We start from the raw sequence: 22225 nt of genomic DNA on the forward strand, positions 1-22225 counted from the left end.
TTCAGAAAATATTGTTGCGCTGCCTTTGGCCCCATTTGCACATCGGTCCGCTACTGCCGCCATCTCACAGGCCAACGGGGCGCCCCACGCCGACTTTCAGCATTGTAGGATGGCCACACCAGTGCGACAACTTGCTAGACACCACCTCGGTGCCATCCGGATCTTGGCATCTCAGCGCCTTGTGGTGTCTTCTATTCCGAAAATATTGTTGCGCTGCCTTTGGCCCCATTCGCACATCGGTCCGCTACTGCTGCCATCTCACAGGCCAACGGGGTGCCCCACGCCGACTTTCAGCATTGTAGGATGGCCACACCAGTGCGACAACTTGCTGGACACCACCTCGGTGCCATCCGGATCTTGGCGCGTTGTGCTGCCTTCGGCCTATTCGCACATCGGTCCGCTACTGACGCCGCCTCACGTGCCAACGGATTTTCTACGCTTTTTATACCCTATGCCGCATAACAGGTCATGTGACTTGTTTATAAAACTTTTCATTGGTTCATTTTACTTTTGGTTTCCTAATGATGGAAGGCTTGATCATATGACCTAAAAATAAAACTTTTCATTGGATGAAAACTATTTTTTTTTCCCAAACGATGAAAGCCCCACCTTCTTTCTGGATGTTTCAGACTGAAGCTGGCGTCAGCATGAAAGCACCACCATCTCGTGGCTCCGTCGTGGTCATTCCGCGAGCAATCATGGCAGCCGCTCCCCACCGGAAGCCTGCAGGAGTCGGGGGCCCCCAAGACTTTTGTAGAATCCTCAAGGCGGAGGGGACGCTTTCGAGAATGGGGTCCAAGACCTAGCAGACAAGCGTCCGATTTCCAAGGTGTCCCAGGGCCATTTCAGTGGACCAGGCCCAAAAAGGAAAGAGCCTGCCGCCATTTTGAGAGTCCTGTGACAGCCGCCTATCGCTGCACCGCAAGAGTGGGCGCAACTCAGCTGAATTGCGGATTTTGACACAGTGGACCAAAAGCGGACGGAATGGCAACTGAAACGGTAAAGGGGCGCCCCACTACAGCAGACGAGGCTCCACCTGGGGAGGCCCGTTCACGCCGCCTCCCCCCCCCCCCGGGGCGCCCCACGCCGTTATTCGGAGGGCGGCAACTTACTGGACATCACCTTGGTGCCATCGTTCTGCTGCCTTGGAACTATTCGCACAACAGACCGCTACTGATGACCCACCCCCCGCGACGCCCCACGCCGGATACCGAAATCAGTGCGGCACCCAGGCAACATCACCTGGGTGCCGTCCAGAAATCTGGATGTTGTGCTGCCTTGGGACTATTCGCACAACCGACCGCTATTTCCTTCTTTTTCCCTAAAAATGTTTAAATGTTTTTACTGTTTTTGTTTTGTTGTATATATTTATAAGTTATTAAAGTTTTATAATCCTACTACTTTGTTGGAGTGCTATATATTTTTAATGTGACACATAATTGTAAAAACTTTGATGTACAAAGAGTCATCCCTGGAATCTTCCGCTTCAGGCTCGGTCCCCTCCCCAATCACAATACAGGATGGTTTTCAGATAGTAGGAACGCGTGTGGTGTGACGGATCTCATCGGGTGTGGGCCTTGATCTACTATAACTCCTTTGAAGAGGGGTGATTCTTTACAGCTGGGGCCATAAACTACATCTGCAGGGCTAGCTGATAGCCTGGGACCGGCCTGGACAATCGGACACAGAGGAAGAGGAGTGTCAGGGGGTGCGGTAGTGAATAGGGCGAAAGGGAGGTGTCGGGCGGGCACAGGGTGTGATTCTCAGGGAACAGCAGCGCAGATGGGGGGAGGTTTATTGCCCATGCATAAGACAGAGAGCGGGGGTGACCAGTGCCTGGGGGAGATGCTTGCGAGGGTGGGGAGCCATGCTAAGGATCGACAGCGTGCAGGGAGTGGGTCTGGTCAAGTCATCTAAAATGGCTGCCGTGCACGACAAAAGTGTGGCATTTGAAAAAAGGCAAGATGGCGCAGACAATGTTTTTCAACACTTCCTGATTTCCTTCGAATCGAACGTTAACAGACGTTGGGGCATATTACCAAAGTTAAGCGATATTTATCCCTAACGATGCTTAGCAACAAATTTTTTACCGCTAAGCATCATCAGAAATTATCGCAGATAAACCTTGCTATTATCAAGGTTTATCGCAAATGCGATAAAAAACGGCCGCAATGCATTAATATCGCTGAAAAGTCAGCGATATTCATGCATTACCGAGCTAATGCTCTTAGCCATGTTATCCACCTCCCATTGGATAACATGGCTAAGAACTGCTCAGGGCAGGTGTTACTTTTTGGAGATATTCACGCTTAGCGCGAATATCTCCAAAAGTTGGTAATAGGAGATAGCGATGTTAGCGACTGTTTCCAGTCGCTAACATCTTGGCATGCCCACTTTGCATGTCATTAGTGATAAATATCACTGACATGCAAAGTGGGGCCCAAGATGGTCGCTATCTCCTACTAGCGGTCGCTAACTGGTGTTAGCGACAGCTAGGTAATACGGAGATAATTTTATCTCCGCTTTCTTGGCTTTTAAAGCCAAAAAAGCGGAGATAAACCCCCTTAATAATATGCCCCGTTATCTCTCCCACACTACCGGTCCCCCTGGGCTTAAACGCCGAGATGGTAGGGACTGCATCCCGTGAAGATAGGCCGAGACGTCACTCAGCAGAAAAAAAAGTAAAAAAAAAGTCTATAAACATATAATAAGTTAAAAGTCAATCATTCTTCATTCCTTGTAGTACGCTCCCCAGTCCGCTTCCCGTTACGCTAACCGGGCGCACCCCACCCAAAAAACGGGTTTTTTTTTTTTTTTTTGCCCCGCGGAGCCCTTTTAAAGCCTCCACATCAAACCTATGGGGTCAGGGAGGATCTACTATGCCCCCTTATGGTCATTTGCCCCTTTGCTTTGGCCTCCTCTTGTCTCTCGATCCTACCGAGAGACAAGAGGAGGCCAAAGCGAAGGGGCAAATGACCATAAGGGGGCATAGTAGATCCTCCCTGACCCCATAGGTTTGATGTGGAGGCTTTAAAAGGGCTCCGCGGGGCAAAAAAAAAAAAAAAATCGTTTTTTTGGTGGGGTGCGCCCGGTTAGCGTAACGTTAATTTCTCAAAATCCACTGGAGCACATATATTGAGACCTAGCAAAGGCACATCGGGCTACCAGTCCCTACAATTTTGCCAAGTTTCGTGCAAATCCATTCAGCCGTTCGATTATTATTATTTTTTTATTTTTTTTGCCCCGCGGGGCCCTTTTAAAAACCTCCACATCAAACCTAGGGGGTCAGGGAGGATCTACTATGCCCCCTTATGGTCATTTTCCCCTTCGCTTTGGCCTCCTCTTGTCTCTCGATCCTACCGAGAGACAAGATGGCGGCCGCTACGGACTGGTTGGAATGTTTACAGACGCCGGAGAACCAATCAGCTTCGCTTCACAAAGCTCCATAACGCGAAAAGTACGCGAACTGGAGCGCTGCCCGGTCCGCTGTTACAGATATATATCTTTTTTTGAACGTTAATTTCTCAAAATCCACTGGAGCACATATATTGAGACCTAGCAAAGGCACATCGGGCTACCAGTCCCTACAATTTTGCCAAGTTTCGTGCAAATCCATTCAGCCGTTCGGGCTAAAAGTGAGGCCAACCGCCCTATGGAAAACTCAATGTTAAAAACATGTTTTGGGACCCCCCTTTTTTCTCGGCCCCCCCTTGACGAAACCCCCCCAAATTTTCAGGGGCTGCTCAGAAACAAAATGTTCCATTTTTCTGAAAATTTCAGCCAATTCCGTCCACAAACGCCAAAGTTATTAGACATAGAATTTTCAAAAATCCCATAGAGAAAAAATCCTAACTATATATACCTACTGGCGACCGCCAGTAGGTAATGTATAAATAAAATTTCTATGGCAAAATGAAACCCCTCATTTTGTTCCTTTTAAAATTAAATGTATTAAGTGTTACCACTTTATTCCAATCAAGATGACTTCAGGTGTGCCATACTTTTGTCATAAGTAAGACTGTTAGCGTTCTAGTTGTTCTTTAGAACACTCTGGGACATTCTGTCATTGGGCTATAGTTGGGCTACATCTGGCTGATATTTGGGCTACATTTGGGCTCTTTTGTCTCTGGTGGCCATCTTGGGAGACTGCATATCAGAATTTTTTTAATGAAATATAAGAGGATTTGAGAAGTCACTCAAAATGTGCCCTAATTTTTCTTTCTTCAGCACTAATCATAATTTCTATGGCAAAATGAACCCCCTCATTTTGTTCCTTTGCAAATCAAATGTTTTAAGTGTTAACACTTTATTCCAATCAAGATGACTTCAGGTGTGCCATACTTTTGTCATAAGTAAGACTTTTAGCGCTCATGTTGTTCTTTAGAACACTCTGGGACATTCTGTCATTGGGCTATAGTTGGGCTACATCTGGCTGATATTTGGGCTACATTTGTTTTTTTTGTCTCTGGTGGCCATCTTTGGGCTACATTGGGCTACATTGGGCTACATTTGGGCTCTAACATATATATAGCCCAATGTAGCCCAATATATATTTTTTCAAAGTTAATTTTCGTAAACACCACTGGAGCATATATCTTGAGACATAGCAAAGGCACATCGGGGTACCAGTCCCTACAATTTTGCCAAGTTTGGTGGAAATCAATTCAGCCGTTCGGGCTAAAAGTGAGTCCAACCGCCCTATGGAAATTAACATGGGGAAAACACGTTTTAGGACCCCCCTTTTATCTCGGCCCCCGCTTGACGGATCCCCCCGAAACTGTAAGGGAAGGAGCGGAGCGCAGCGAGGCAAAGTTAAGGAAAATTACAGGCAGATCCCTCATTCGGCGCCAAAGTTATTCCCAATAGAATGTTGCGGATTTCCTATGGAAAACGATCCTAACTATAACTACCTACTGGCGACCGCCAGTAGGTAATATATATATATATATATTATATACCCCTCCTTTGTGCTTTATTATGTGGAGATGTATTCAAATGATTGAGCTGTAGTAAGGAGTGACTGTATATATCTTGGGTGCATACAAATGCAAACCCCGAATATTTTCTTTTTACTCTGTCCTTTATGGGTGTAACTTTTATAAAGTGAAAGGTGCATGGCTGTATGTATTTGTCCACATGTAGGCCCAGCCCCTGTATTTATGGGTGCAAGATTAATGCTATTTGGTCGTGATCCCTTGTAGCAGGGATTAACATAGCCTTGCACGTTAGAGATTGCAGAGGCTCCGTAGGTAATGCTGCAATATTGCGCGCATTTGTACCTTGTGGTGTGAGGCACCTTTGTGATTCTGAATGTTGCATTACCCTGCAGCAGGATAATAATGCTTTGAAAGTGGCCGTAGTCACTGGTAATTGTTTGCATATTACCTGTGTTATTGTGCTATTCCTGGCCATGTGCTTCGTAGCTGGGTTGCTTATTACTTTGCACAATTGTTGTAAGGCAGCTGTTTCATTTGCAGTTGCGATAGATTTTGCCCTGGCACACGTGTTAATGCGTGTTTGAGGCGTCAGCATAGGTTATTTGTGAACTATTGCTTTTTTAGTTAAAAGCTGGGCAGTTTCTGGAGCAATCCAGTGTATTTCCTGTGTACTTGATCAGTATCCTCCTGTACGATTTACAAATGCACCTTTATTGTAAGGCAGCTGTTTTATTTTGCAGCTGCGATAAAATGTGCCCTGGCACACGTGTTAATGCGTGTTTGAGGCAGCAGCATTGGTTATTTGTGACCTGCTCCTTTTCAAGTTAAATGCTCTGAGCGGCTGTAAAGACTGCCAAAGGTTGTATTTTACCTTTGTTAGTGAGAGTTTTTGGGCCCTTGAGTCATGCTATATTGGGGGCTATGTACTATATCTGATAGCCCTGGTACTAGGCAACGAACACTTTATGTTGTTGCTGGGGCCCCCCTTCCAAATTCCTGTGTCTCTGCCTGTTTTTAGAGAGCATTAGAGGAATGCGCATTTGGAGATGAGCGGAGAATTTATGGGGGGTTTGTCTTTAACCCTGAAGAATCCCTTGTGTCTGCTTTGAAGTGGAGCGGGGTGCGGGGTTTTTATGGCCCTTCCATCCGTCTGCTGAGACATGAGCTGCATACGGTGCCCCGCTCGAAGTGTTGTGGCCAGATATTTCCAGTTGTGCTGAACAAAGGGGCTTGTTCTGCAATGAGTCCTACTAATATCTGCTGGTTTTTAAAATCTTTTCACCCCTGACTGTATGGGATTTTTTTTTTGGTCTAGGCCTGTTTATGGTGTAGGCCTGAGTATCCTTTGTAGTATCTGCTAAATCATGTGTCAAGTAAGAAAAACCCCACATTTTTTTCCGTACCTGTAAGCATAGAGCATGGGTACTCACAAACTTTCTGTGGGGAGGCAACATTACAGTGTGGTTTGTGGCCGAGGTCAGTGGGGGGGCGGGTGGGGCTAGAGTAAAAAAAAACATGTTTCAGAACATTATACAATGCTGTATTTCAAAAGCAGATGTAACTACAAAGAACACATTTTGACAATACATTTTTATTAGCAGACAATAGCAATCTTAAGAGGCATTGCATAGCTTCATACACACTTTGACACCAATTCCATCACAGACTCTCTCTCTGTTAGCCAGTCTCTCTCTCAGTCATTCAGTCTCTGTCTCAGTCAGTCTCTCTCTCAGCCAGTAAGTCTCTCCGTCAATCAGTCTCTCTCTCTCTCAGCCAGTCAGTCTCTCCATCAGTCAGACTCTCTCTCAGCCAGTCAGTCTATCCGTCTGTCAGTTTCTCTCTGTCTCTTTCTCTGTCTGTCTCTCTCTCTGTCTCTCTCCCTCTCTGTCAGTCTCTCTCTGTCTCTCTCTGGCTCTCTGTCAGTCTCGCTCCCCCAGTCCATCTCTCTCTCTGTCAGTCTATCTCTCTCTGTCAGAAAGTATCCCTGTCAGACAGTCTCTCTGTCAGACAGTCGGTCTCTCTCATTCAGACAGTCACTCTCTCAGTCACAGTCACTCTCTCACTGTCAGTCTCTCTCAGTCAGTCAGTCCGACTCTCTCTTATAGTCAGCCTCCCTCTCAATCAGTCTCTGTCTCTGTCAGTCAGTCAGTCACTCTCTCTGTGTCCGTCTCTCTCCCTCTCTCTCTCTCTCTGTCAGTCTCTCTCTCTTTCAGTCAGTCTCTCTCTCTCTCCCTTAGTCAGTCTCTCTCTCTCCCTCTGTCAGTCAGTCAGTCTCTCTCCCTCTGTCGGTCAGTCTCTCTCAGTCAGTCTCTCTCAGTCAGTCTCAATCAGTGTCGCTCTCTCTTTAAATAGCAGTATTTCCCTACTATAAACAGACACGCAACAAAACCTAAATATAGATTTTTAGATCGAACTCCAGCGATGTATACACATAACTGACACCGATCGCCCAGGTACAGGGCTTTATGTGGGATGAAAAACCTGGGGGTTCTCTAAAAGGGCCATGACTGATCAAATTAAGGGCATGGCTTAAAAACATGTAAACAAAAATCTGTGCTTATCTTCGTGTGCCACCCTACTTTGCCAATCGTTGTTAGTTGCATAAGATAAATAATAAGATAAATAAGCAACAACTATAGCTTTGTTGTATATAAATTATAATATTGAAAATGCTTCATCTCTGAAAAGATGAGACAGTGAAAGAACTAAAACCAGTATATTTGAAATTACATCAAAATCTTTGTGCAATGATGCTACTGAGATAAGATTTTTTTTTGTTCACCCTGAGGGTGAAAATGGAGACCCCGATATTTAGTTGCATAAGATAAATAAGCAACAACTATGGCTTTGTTGTACATAATATTGAAAACGGTTCAGGTGTGAAATGATGAGACTGAAAGAATGAAAACAGTTGATTTGAACTGACAAAGGCTTTTTGAGCAGTAGTGCTGCTGCCAAGTTGATATATATATTTTTTCACCCTGAAGGCAAAAATGGAGCCCCAATAGCTATCGTCTCAGCACCTGCTTTGAAGCACCTGGTCCACTAAAACCCCTGCCTGTTATCTCGTGGAGAACAAACTCTCATAAAAAGTAAATTTCAGCTGATGATTAACTTTCAATTGGTCACAGAAAGCGGCAACAGCGCCATCTACTGTCACGTTTATCTAAATTAATATGTAAAACCTAACCACTCGCAATAAATCGAAGAGAAATAAATACATACATATCTCTGCCCAAGATTTTAAGCCCCCTCGAAAACCACAAAGGATATCTTTACCTTTTGTGTCGGTGCATGAACAAGGAGGTCTAGCAACAGAAAACCACAAAATATGGGGCCAGCAATAACAAAGATGGCATTGGCTTAACTTACTGCTTTCAGAGGCGAGGATGCTGCAATTAGTGGCATGTGCCAGTGAATCTCGGCTCCGTTTCAGCTGGGCACACACTGCTTCTACCGGCGCTGGGGTGAGCATATGAGACACTATTTGTCTGCCATTCCCCTTTGACCTTTTCCTGGCAAATGTGGCCCCCGAGGAATTACAACAGCAGTAATGACCTTGAGTCCCCGACTGCTGTTGTTTTCAATGGGGTCCGCAATGGAAGGTCTGGCGGGCCGCAACTGGCCCGCGGGCTGTACTATGAGTACCGCCGGCATAGAGCGTTACATTTACGCCCAAGCCCTTGCTTGAAAAGGGAGAAAAATTGGGAATGACTGGTTCCTAGCATTGTTGTGCTCTGTGCTGTGTGGAAGAGGCACAGTTGTTCAGGGTCAAAGATCTTTATTTGGAATAAAACATCCATAAAAGTGCATAACAAATACAATGGCAATGAATACAAAAGTAAGCAACCAAATTTTAGTCTATCCAACTCTACAACAATGCAAGTACATGTTAAAAGAAGACAATGGTGTCGATTCCGATCCGGTAAAATGCGCTCCGAATGGTCGTACGGAGAGTTTTTTCCCCGTACGAATCGTCTCCATAGACGTCCCGTACGTACGATGAAGTACGATCCGTACTAGGTGCCGAACTCCGTACGAGTCGTACAGGACTCCGTACGACTCAAATCTCCATACGAATCTCACTCGGAACCCGCTGTACGCGACATCGCGGCACGTTTTTACGACCTAGCAAGTACGATTCGTGTCGGGTACGCGCCGTACGACCCTTTTCCTACGGGAGCCGAAAACAGTCGTAAACGCAGAGTTCGCGCCGAAACAGGTACGGAACGCCCCCCCCGGGTACGGCACGTACCCCCCATGATCGCAGGGGTACGCGGCGTACCCCTGTGGTCATGCGGGGTACGTGCCGTACACCCAGCGTACATGGGGTACGCACTGTACCCCATGTACAGTGGGTGTACGGCACGTACCCCATGTACGCTGGGTGTACGGCACGTACCCCGCATGACCACAGGGGTACGCCACGTACCCCTGCGATCATGGGGGGTACGCGCCGTACGGTGTGTAGGTGATCGTGCGCTTTTCCGTACGAATCGACGTGTGCCGTACGAATCGCGTACGGGTCGGCCGATCGGGATCGGAATCGTCCGGTCGTACGGCGTCTGTACGAGTCGTACGGAAACGGCTCCGGATACGATTCGTACGCCGAATTATTTTACCGGATCGGAATCGACCCCAATATGTCTCATTTAAAAAATTGATCATTAAAAAATAGCGACAACTATGTAATGTGAGACCAAGACAAACAATGAACTGAAGACAGATATATGTACAAATCACAAACGTTCAAATTGTTAGGCGATACAAAGTGCAAAGTGCAATGTGCAAATTTTATCAGTCAATGTGCAAAGTAGCTCGCGAGCGAACGGCAGCTTTGAGGAAACAACTCACTCTAAATATTATTTCATCTGATCCTAACATTAATAAATTCCTCAACGCTATCTTAAAAACCAACAGGTCATGTTCCGGACAATATGGCATTAGATAATGGGCAGTAAACAGTTTATAAAAACCACAGAAGAACAAAAAGTGCATTAGACTTTGTTTCTTAATCGGGTTACACGGACAACTTAAGGTTTCCAAATGTTTATTATAACCCAAAGGGAAGTTTAACAAATTTACGATGCTCCCGTCCCGAAAACGGAACAGTAAACTCCTGTTCCGTCTACCTAGATTTAAACATAGGTATTTCTGGGGCGGGGCAGGGTAACAAGCAGGAGGCTCCAAATGGCCCATATACTTCACAACTGTACACTTTTTGAAATCTTTCCTTTCACGCTCTTCTCTATAAATATTATACAGAGCCCTTTGAATCAGAATCTTGTGTGAGCGGTCTATGAGATGGGGTGATGTAAACAAGTGTCCATGCCCTACACTTATTAAACATTCATTCACGGCTTTCAACCATGGTATACAGTGTGCCCTGTCACATTTTAAACAGTCTAAAATTATGTCACGTGTCAAAGATGCTGCAGGGTTCAGCCATATCTTTAGCCAAAAAAGGACCGGTCTTGATTTAACAAAGTCCTCTATAAAAGGGATATTTAATTCACTGTGGCATATATAGTTTGAGGCACAAATGACTCCACCCAGCACCTTCCGACAGAATCTGTTTTCTTCTGTCTGGATGTGGAGACAATTTGTATGTCCCCATACCTCTGCGCCATAGGTACCTGTTGGAATGCATTGAGTTTGATAGATCTTTATTAAAGACATGATCACATCAGCATGGTTAGGTTGGCGCAGAGAAATTATTGAGTTCATCGCTTTACCTAGTTTGTTCCTCGCATAGGAGACATGTGGTTGCCAAGAACAAGTGTTTGAAAACAACATCCCCAAGTATGGGAAAGTACAGGTACTTTTTAAGATGTTTTCCCCTGACATAATCTCAATAATTTTATACTTTTTTGGACCACAGGACATAATAAGTGATTTTTAAAAATTTGTGGTTAAACCTAAATCAGCCATAAAAGTAACAAAACCTGAAATTAAGATACGCAGTGCCTTTGGGGTGCGGCCCATTAGGACCGCATCGTCCGCGTAAAGAAGTGTAGGTATGGGAATGCCATTTACATACGGTACATCTTTTGTTAAGGTACTCCGAGAACTACTCAGCTCATTAATGTATAAGATAAAAAGCAGAGGGGCCAGAACACAACCCTGTCTGACCCCCCTGCCGTTTAAAATATCAATGGAAACTTCGCCCGTGTGATTAATGCGCACGCGGGCTTTTAGGTCGCTATGGAGGTAAGATAAAAAGTAAACTAAATAATCATCTAAACCATAATTAAGTAAGGCAGACCATAAACGGGAGCGATTTATGAAATCGAAAGCAGAACTCAAATCCATGAAACCAAAGTATAAGGGGGATCTTTTAGCAATTGTGTATTTAGCCATTATTAAATTCAAATTCAGGCATTGTTCTACTGTACCCACATTGCTTCGGAAGCCTAGCTGGCTTGGGTGTAAAATAGTACTTTCCTCCGCCCAGATTCTAATTCTTTTAAAAATAACCCTACCTAAAACTTTCAGAGTGTTATCGATCAATGATATTGGGCGATAACACCCAGGGTCCAGCCTGTCGCCTTTTTTAAAAATGGGTACGATGGTACTGCTGGACCATGTTTCAGGGATAGATTCATGAGTTAAATTATTAAAAACATTACACAGCAACGGCGCCCAAAAGTCAATTTCACTTTTTAGTTGGTCAATAGAAAGGCCGTCAGGGCCAGGGGCTTTATTACCTGCACTTTCTGCGATGGCATCCTCTACCTCAAGCAATGTAATGTTCAAAGGTGTTGGGGGGGGAACTGTTTCTGCGGGGTTGCCAGATACAGCATAGATCTTCGAAAAATGGTCAACCCACACAGGCCCTGTGATATTACAATTAATTGATGTTATGTTTGAACCGAGAGATCTTAGGTTCTTAACCTCCCTCCAAAACCCTGGGGTATCCTTTAGGGCAGCCATACGGGTTAGCGATTCCCAATGATCTTTAACTAATTCATTGGATCTGGTACGTAACTTGGATTTATACCTTGCTCTCAAGAGTCTTACCCGGGAAATATCCCGCGGTTTGGCCATGAGAGCAGCCCTTAAGTCCCGGTTTGCTTTGGAACAAGAGGTATCAAACCATCTTGGAGCTTCCTCAATGTTCCGAGATGCTGGTTTAGAAATCTCACTTTTTATTGCGGAGCAGAGGTCACAAAATGATTTAATCATATTGCCCCCGCGGCTGTCAGTGGCAAGACAGTCCGAGATTAATGCTGGATGTTTCTTAATCACATTGGCCAATACACCCTTGTTGTCTACCCCCCTCCAGACAACCCTTAATCTATCCGTCGAGGCTTCCAGATTTGTTGCCCCGATTACGCTATATGGTGTTTTCCCCCTAATGATTTCAAGTAAATCACAATAGGGTAGTGATCACTATATACATTACACACTACCTCTGCCTTTAGTAAAACATCCGCAAGGGAGGTAGAGACAAATATATAATCAATTGTTGTCGCGCTCCCATGGCCGATGTAAGTGGGGACCGGGGCAGTACTTGTGCAAGTACCGGCAAACTCCATAGCGTTTACTAGTTCTCTGGTTGAAAGGAGGTTAGATAGTTCTACACCACTCTTACAAGGAGGATTTCTTAAATGAATGTGTGCGTTAAAGTCCCCTCCTATGCAAATACCATCAAATTTTCCATATTTTCGTCCGTCCACTATTTCATCAATAAAATTAAACAAGTTTAAAAAGTTACTATTAGGGTGGGATATAAAATCATTGTTGTAGAAGTTGATCAGACACAGTTTTACCTTTCTTGTATATATCAATGCCATAAAACTTGGATCATTAATTAGTAATGCTTCTGTTTTTACATCTGCAGTTATCTTTACCCAGATCGATAATGCCCCACTAGGACGGCCTATGGGAGGGGCCGGTACAATCCTATTGTGACAACTATACCCTTCAAGTAGCAAATGGGTTGTGCAGCAGGTTTCCTGAAACATTAAAACATCATAATGGTTTACCCAATCTTTCTAGGCTTTGATTGTCATTTTAGCCTTCAGCCCAGCAATGTTCCAGCTTATAATAGACAAGTCCTCATCGGGCAATGGGCGAACTTCCTGGGCAGAGACCTGGGCAATGGCTAATGGTTTGGCTGATGAATTACATTGTACATTGGATGGCAGGGGAAGATCAGATGGTATAAAAAAAACCACAGGCTCTACTCTCTGCGAAGGTTCAAAGTCAGACACCGCTGCAACTGCAGCTGAATCTTCCTGGTTGGCTGACAGTCAATCCATAGTGCCCTGGTCAGATAGTGCCGAAAATCTATTATATAACGGAAACAGGGGGGGTGGTTGCAGCATTCTATGTGGGGGTCTGTAAAAATAACTCAGAGGTAAGGGGGTCACCACGGTGGCTGGACTGTGCTGGTTATAATTCTTATTTAATAAGAATTTTACTATGCCCGGGTTCCTGAAGTTAATTGTAATACAGTCTCCGTTGATGTTTTTAAACAGAGGTCCAACCCAGGTCACCCGGCGTGCAGAAAGAATTTCGTTAGATATGTCGTAGCCGACCCCCTTATGTTTAGTTAACCAGTCAATGCATTTGTTATGTAACTGGACCAGGATTCTCCTTGACCCTCCCTAAGCGGTGGTATACCAGCCAGAACCAGGACGTAAGGGCAAGCCTCAGGAGGGAGATGTGAAGCAGGACCTTGATGTTTTATCGGCCTGTTATCCTCCGGTTGTCCCCTGTCCCGGCCAAGGTTGGGTAATACCTTCTGCTTAGCTGTGCTTCTAGGAGGATTACTCTTCTGGGTATTATTGATGGAGTTTTTGGTACAAGGTAGACCTGACGATGGCAAAGGGATGGATGGCAGAATTGAGGCTGGATGGTTTTGCCTTTTATTGACTTCCTTCGGCGGTAAGGTAGGTATAGGGGGGGTACTAGTATTAGGTACCCCTTTAACTATAGCAGGATTACAGTTTATGATGGGACCTCCGCTAGATAGGGCGCTAGTGATGATCTCTAAGTCTTTTGACAGACGTTCGCCTCTAATTTGGTCTAGGCGGGCCATACCTTTCCTCTTTGCTTCTTCATTTTTCACAAGGGTTTCCAGTCTATCTAGTCTCTTAAAAATAAAATTACATTGTTTGATCATTTGATCTTCCAATTGCTTAAAAATTGTATCTGCGATGGTCTGTATAAGATTTCCATTTGATTTAGATCAGAGAGTACTTTCGTTAGGGAAGTCAGTCTGTGTACAGATTGAGTTTATATCCTCATTTGGTATAACGATACCAGAATGTTCCCCAGAATCAGAACATACTGTTTGAACCCCTAATCGTTGTTTCTTCCCCCTAGTCCACATACTCTGTGGAGTTGGCTGGTTGTTACTCCTTGGGGGCTGCTTCCTCTTATTTATTGTTGTCTTTGCAGGTCCCCTTTTGCGTTTTGCACCGGCGATCTTTGTGCTCACGGTTGTAGGGGGTGGCACGGGGTCAAGATGGGTATCGGTGGGTATGTCAGGGGTGCTTCCCTCTTGTGGTGAATCAGATGAACTAATCGCAAGGATAGGTTTCACCACGATAATTTCTGGGAGCAGAGGCATAGTGTGTTTAGGGCTAATTATAATAGTGGGTTGGTTAGTATTGAAGGAGCCTAATGACAACCTCCTCTCTGTCTCAGCGATCTCGTTAAAAGCATTATCCAGTAGACTCTCAAAGGAGAGTTGGGAGGATACAGGATCCACGGTGGCCTGTATGTGTGTACTTGTAGAGGTGGTTTTATTGTGTTTCCCCATATTTAGGAACAACAGGCTCACCTTTAGATAAACGTTAGATGGGTGGCCCGCCCGACCACTGTTGACCTCTGAGGGTCTCAGAGGGCCCGCCCTTTGCCCGGGCTTAGCCCGCGCCCAGCCCGCACGCGTCCCGCGAGGCGGGAGGTGATGCCCCTTTTTGAGCACCTCCTGGCACGCTCAGCCTCAACGCGACTTCCGGTCCTGTCGCGGAGGCTTCTGGGGGCTGTAGTCTCTAACTCCCCCGCTCGGCGGCAGCACAGATGGACAGAGGCTGCGGCGGGGGGAGGAGACCGGCGATGGTGAGGCAGCGTTCAGCGTTCTGGGCAGACGGCGTTGGCGGTGGTGAGGCAAAGCCCCGGGCAGCAGCACCGGCACTGGCAGCCGGCAACCAAGTAAGGGACTCCTGTGGCTGGAAAAGACACAGTTGTGCGTTTCCCCCTTTTGTACCAAACCTTGAAAATTAGATTTTAAACCATTTTAAGAAAACACTCATAGTGTACAAACAGGCCCCTGTCCCTTTACCAGAGGTGCTCTGTTCGGTTCCGTACCTGGAAGCATTGTAGACTAAATTTACGCCCTAGCAATGTTCTGAACAGGGAGAAGATTTGGGAATGAATGGTTCCCAGAGGAATTGTGCTGTATGCTGTGTGGAAGAGGCACAGTTGTGCATTACCACCCCTTTTTTCAAACCTTTGAAGTCTAGATTGTAAAGCACTTAAAGAAAACGCACGTCATGTACAAACACCCCCTTCCCATTATCAGAGGTGCTGTGTGGTCGATGTGTTGTGCGTTCCCAACCTAGCACAAACTAAGAATAGGTTTCAGTAACAAAGACACAAAGGGCTAGATGTAGGTTAAAAAGGTTTTAACGATTTTAAAATACGGAATTTTACCGATTCGGTATTTTAGATTCGGTAAAACCTTTGTAGGTAATTATTCGGTATTTTTTACCGAATCGTTAAGATTCGGTAATTGCCGGATCGGTAAATACCGATTTGGTAATTGCCATTCAATCCTATGGGCCTGGAGGCCCATAGGAATGCATGTCAATTACCGAATCGGTAAATACCGATTCTGTAAAATTGTGAAATAGTCAAGGGTGGCAGGGTTTCACTTTGACACCCTGTTGCACCCCTGATTGGTGCTTGTGTGCCATGTGGCACACATACGTGCCCTAAGGCCATGTATGTGTGCCACATGGCACAGGTATAAATGCACATATTTGCATTTACATAGGAATTCGTTATTTAGCACCAACTAATAGTTGGTGGTAAATAACGAATCCTTAAAGCCCATGTAGCACTGTTTACAGTGCTACCTACATTTCAAAATACAGATTCAGTAATTTTACCGAATCTGTAATTTTACCGATTCTGTAAATTTACCGATTCGGTAAAATTGCCGAATCTGTATTTTTTCATGCCCTACATCTCAGTATCCAAATACCAGTCGGTAATGGCCGAAAATCGGTATTTCTGGCCGTTACCAATCGGTATTTGGATACCTACATCTGGCCCTAAGTGTATAAAGAAAAAGCAAAATGACACACTGCCTTAGGCACTACACGGTAGCTGTGTTGGAAAATCCAACCTTGTAATAAAAGGAGCGTCAATACTTCTTTATTTAAGGCTTTTTGCTGGTACCTGGAGCAATTCATCCGTGTTTTGCTCATAGACTAATTAATAAAGGAGCAAATTCTTACCTCATTGTCTGATGAACTATCAGCTTTCTGCGGGGAACACCCCCCCACCCAAATACCTGGAGACTGAATTCTGCCAGCGAACACAGTACTTGCTTTGGTACCACCCCTTTCCAGAGTTTCTGGTGGGCTCTCTTTTCTTGCCAGCCTCTGCTGCTGTCCCATCCAAGACGTCTTCAGTGCACCTGCGATCTCCATGGTGGAAAAAATAATCTGAGAGCCTGCACACACACAACGGGGGTTGTAGCCTCACCGGAGGGATCAAGTTTCGCAACCTCCCAAAGCAAAAAAAAAAATACAAAGCACTTTCCGACTCCAACCACCAGATGACGGAATATGCACAGTTTGTGAATCTAGAAGACCTTTATGCTGCAAAACAATAAATCTAATATACTATGCTTTTCCAGCATTCGGAAAAAACAACCAAAATTTGTTTGGAGAATAAATTCCAGCACTTTAAAACAGGTGGATGAATACAAATATTTGTGTGTCTTACTAGATCGCCAATTAAGCTACAAACATCACTTAGACCTGTGTCAAACTAAAATAAAGCAACTATTATTTGCTTTCAAAATCCTACAGAAAAATTTGAGCTGCAGTTCAACAAGTCATCTTATAAAGGTAGTAGAAGCTAAATTTCTGCCCTCTGTAACATATGGCTCCGAAATGCTGAATACCAAAGACTCCAAAACACTAAATCTAGCCCAGTCTAGATTATTTAAAAAACTGTTTTCAATCCCGCATCACATCTTCCATGCGCAAATACGTCTGGAATATGGTCTCACAAAACATACACAGGCTAGACAAGGCGTTCTGGTCAAATACTACTGGCGAATGAGGGCAGCCAAAGATAACACGCTAGCCCCCAATTGCTGGGAGGAGGTCGAAAAACGGTCAGGCAGAAGAATTCCATATGTCAGATATTAAAACAAGTACTTTTATCATTAAACCTGGAAGAAGCTTGCCATACACCAATGGTCACTGCTAACTGACAAAGCTTTACTGGCAGGTAAAAGGTCAGTGATGCAAACATATAAATAATTGAAACTAAAACCCTACTTACAAGAATGCTTTAGAGATCATTACAAGAGGAAACTAACCCTATTGAGACTGGGGTCTTTTTCGAACAAAGAACTTACACCAAAATAGCTATGGACTTGGCCAACTCTGGACTGTCGTCACTGTGGTAACAGAGAAGGGTCATTATTACACATATTCTGCATCTGCCAGGCTTTACACAATTTAAGGAAGATCCTCTTGAGGGCAATCTTAAGAGAAACACAAGTCAGGACCTGCAGAGCAGCTGTGATATATTGCCTCAGTGGGTCTTCGGTCCAACTTTCCAGCAAAACAATCACATTCCTGACATTTGCAGCTCAAGAGCTTGAAAAGAAGGATGCAGTGAAATGGAATCTGGGAAAGATGGACATATACTAGCTGGACATAGACCTTTCTTGATGCTTTTTGCTATATCCCTTTCTCCCTTTTCCTTTTACAGCAAGTACATTTGTCCGGGAAAGTATAAGACCCACATGTGCTGCCTTCTCATTTCTCTTTTCTATCTCTCTGAACATTCCAAACTGAAAGAAGGCCCAGAGACGTTTATATCTTGCGAAACTAACATAAAAGATCAAAATATCAAATCAAAAGCACAAGCACTTTTAGCGAAAAGAGAGCACACGAATGTTTACAATACATTTAATGAGTATCATAGTCAAAGTATTTTGCTATAATAGCTGTTCATAGGTACTACGCGAGGGCCATTCCTCCTTTTTTAATATTGTCTTATTGTTTTTATTCTTGTATTACATACATTTGTGTGTTGTTGCTTCCTCATGGTGGCACTTTTCACCCTGTATGATGTGGTCATTTCATGGTGGTATGTTCCATCCTTTTATGATTTTAACAAATCAAATAAAAGTATCTTATTCATCCTCAAATTTGATCACTTGGAACAACCCCAGGCAGATATCTATACTTGAGCTACCAAAAACACTTGGCAGGTTGGTGGTCGTATAGTGTCACAGCTATGCTTCCCTTGTAAGAATGCTTAGGTCTGGGGCAAACCAACAATTTCCTGCTCAGCAGTACTGCTTTACGAGACGCTCATAAACACAAACACACAGAACATTGCAAACAACAATAAAAAACAACCAGCTGATTCTACAGTGCAGTGCAGTATCCCTCACACAAACATACACATGTGCACTTACCTTGCATCTGAAAAGCAATAACGTGTTCTCACAAGAGCTTTCCAGATTCTGCACCTTTATTGTCACCCAAAAATAATAAAAGGGCAGCTTCCACTAGATAATGCTGTCATATCCCTGGCCAATCACACACAGGCCGCTGTGGTGGATTGGTGGATGACAATTGAGGTGATATAAAAGAGCGAACAACGCCAGCGCATACAACGATTTGGGAAAGCTACATCTTTAGCGCTAAGACAGTCCTGAAGCAGTCAGTCTTGTAAGTTTGAGCTCTGTGACGTTTCCCCGCGGGTCGCGAGATCCCTACTCACCCCACCACGAACATCACCCCTCCTCTGCTCTCCCTTCCAGGACACCGAGAGGAAGTGCCGCTTTCTGCCTGAGAAGCAAATCGAATCGACCACAACAGCGTCCATGACAACAGACCACCCGCCACTCTCTCTGTTGCCAGACCCAATCGAAGGAGACGACGGACCGGAAGGACCTCCCCGTGAACCCGGAAGTCCCGCCTCCCTGACGACGGCCGGACACAGAAAAGACGGAAGACGAGAGTCAGCCGGGGTCGGAGTATCGTGGCAGGAGATTTCGACTGGCGTTGAGACGGAAGGCGAAGACGGGAGCGGAGAAACCGAGGAGTGGTCGGAAGACTGGTGGAGTCCCACGGAGGTGGCTGAAGAGCGGCCGTAACTCGGAGGAGAGTTACGGCGGAGCGCGTGAGTACCAGCTTCCTTTATTTAAAACGCTAGGTGCATTGTGTATATAGAGTGACCCCTCCCGTGTAAAATACTCCCTCTTTCATAGACACGTCCACCGTAGGAATAAGACACCTTGTATATAGACCACGGCACTGTGCACTGTACAGAGACCGCCCCCTCCCACGAACCCTCTCGTCCACCCTTTCTCGTTTCTCTACCTTCTCGTCCTTCCTACCCCTTCCTCACGGTCCTTTCCGCTTCGTCACTCCGGGTTACGGTGAACGGTATTTGGCCTCTAGCCCAGTGAGACTAACGGCTACTTCTTTCTCTTACTGTCCTCCGAAGTGCCTTCACGGTTATCGACGGAAGTCTACACCCAAGACCCGGAACATCGCTGGAATCCCTTTACATCTGGAGGCGCCTGCAGAGGAAGACAACACCGCCCTCAAGAACCCATATCTGTATAACCACTCCTGTGATGAGACCTTTACGGTGTGCAATAAAACACTATTGCCCACTACATTCGGCCTCCTCGCCTGATTTTCCAGTCCGCCGACAGCCCACGATCACAAGCTCTTGCAGCTAGAGTCTATGTTCAATGTTAAAAACTTAATAACAGTGATTTCTGTTTTGAAATGCATGTGCCAGTATTGTTTACTACGGTAACATGTGTATGCCAATGGAAAACTAGTTGGCACAGCAAATACAAAGAAAAATGTGCGCGCCAACACAAGACTATGTGGCACAGTGCACGCAGCACATACAAATAAAGATTCCTGCACCTTCCATACCTGGAGCAGTACAGAAATCCCCAATAGATACCCAACTGGAGAAACAGAGGCCGGCGATGGAGGGATGTGGCCTCAAAAACTAAGTCTCAGCAGAGCTGCCCCCTCCTCGAGCTCTGACAAGGGACCGGTCCCGCCCTCTCCTCGCTGTTTCTTGTGACCGATTTTATTGATCTCAGAAGGATGAAAAGCTCAGTAGGCCCCCTGGGATATTGGCACCTCTGACCATCATGTCAGGAAAAGATTCCTGCATTAGTCACTCACTGCCTAATTCTAGATGGCTACGTTTTTACCGGCAGCTCAAATAAAAAGCTAACCCATAGAGGACAAATGCCAATAGGCACCCGGCACAATACTTTGGATTGGGACAGAGTGGGGTGTTCATCATGGATACAGAGGTGGGGGATGAGTCTGAGCCCACAGGCTGCCAGCCCCGGAACACGTCTGCCTTCCACTGCTTTTCCTGGGAGCCCCCATCACCAACTCTCCCAGTTTGGATTTTGGTGCATTTTTTAAATATATACGTTTAGTGAAAAAAACACTCTGGCAGCTGCGCAAAAGTAAACTAAGGGGCGTGTTCGCCATTGTTGAAATGCTTCGGTTCCAGTAATGTTAAAGAGCCAGATGCAATTTCAAACAAAGAAGTTTGAAAACAACAGAGTTGGGCGGACGCGCAAAAGTGTGTGCAACTGCCATTGTGAAACTGAAAGCATGCATGGCATGCTGAAAATAAAAATATTTACACTGCAATAGACCTATGGCATTCCAAACAAGTGGCCACCATTGTCCAGGCTCAATAAACAAAAAGTACAAGTACTGTGTAAGAACCGAAGTAAAGGGGCAAGTACCCATAGGAGGATACAAATGACGTCATGACCGTATTAAGGAGGGACTACCAAGCCTATTAAGGAATCAGACACCAGCATTTATGAGGTGGCTTCCTCAACCCAACTTCAACAAGAAACAAACCAGAAATTAACCAAGACCTGTTGCCAATTTACCACCCCACACTCAAATGTCCCCCTTTTTATATGTTGCCATTCTTTTAATTGCTGCCTGCCTATTTGCTATTTGTTACCAATGAGTTATTAAGGTGCTTGTGTGATTGTGTTATTAAGGTGTTTGTGTAATGAGATATGAAATGTAATGTCTGATAAATAAGGATGATCACAAGCTAAGGTGACCACGTAAGCTGATTTCACTCTCCATTATAGGGCCAATTCACAGAGGCGAGAGAACTTGGCTCCTCGATACCCCTCACACATAAAAGAAATGCACCTGTTCAAAGGATAGGACCCACTGAGTGAAGAAATCATGAACTGTTCATTGAGGTAGTCATTACATGTGGTTTCTATACCATTATTTGTAACCCAGAGTACATAACTGTCTAATCGGAAGGATGTCATCAGTGATGTCATTTGAGATGTGATCAGTGATGTCATATGTGATGTCACTGACCAGGTCATGAATGATGTAATATGTGACATCATCAGCAGTGGATTGTGGGCGCGCGAGTTACAGTTAGTAAAACTAACTATAACGGAGGAATTGCAATGGTTTTGTATGAGTGAAATGTCCAGCTAACTATAACACCCCTGAAACCTATAGCTTTTTCAGTGAATTTCCACATTTTTTTAAATGATAATTCCTAATTATAACATACCTGAAACCTATGTTTTTTAGTGCATTTCTACGGTTTTGTAAATGATAATTCCTAACTATAACATACCCAAAACCCTTTGTTTTTTTTAGTGAATTTCAAAGGTTTTTTAAATACTAATTTCTAAATATAATGTTCATTAAGCATGTATGTTTTTTTCTGTTTTTTTTAATTATCATCCCATTCTCAACCTAGTAAAAACAGCAAATATCACCACTCTTCCATTGATACCTTCCGCAAACAAAATCGCTACAAACCAGAACCACAACTAACGTTAATAATATACAAATCTAGGCGTTCCTGTAGAATAAAAAAAAATACCACTTCCCCATATTTTCAACAACAAGCCAAATCTGCAATGCTACCTAAAAAACAGATGATAGTTCCACTTACCACTTACAAATTAACATCAACATTTAACTAGTGTAAGGAGGTCGACTATGTACTGTGTGAATTACATCCAA

This window comes from Lissotriton helveticus, chromosome 8, assembly GCF_964261635.1.
Source record: "Lissotriton helveticus chromosome 8, aLisHel1.1, whole genome shotgun sequence".
Classification (NCBI taxonomy): Eukaryota; Metazoa; Chordata; class Amphibia; order Caudata; family Salamandridae; genus Lissotriton; species Lissotriton helveticus.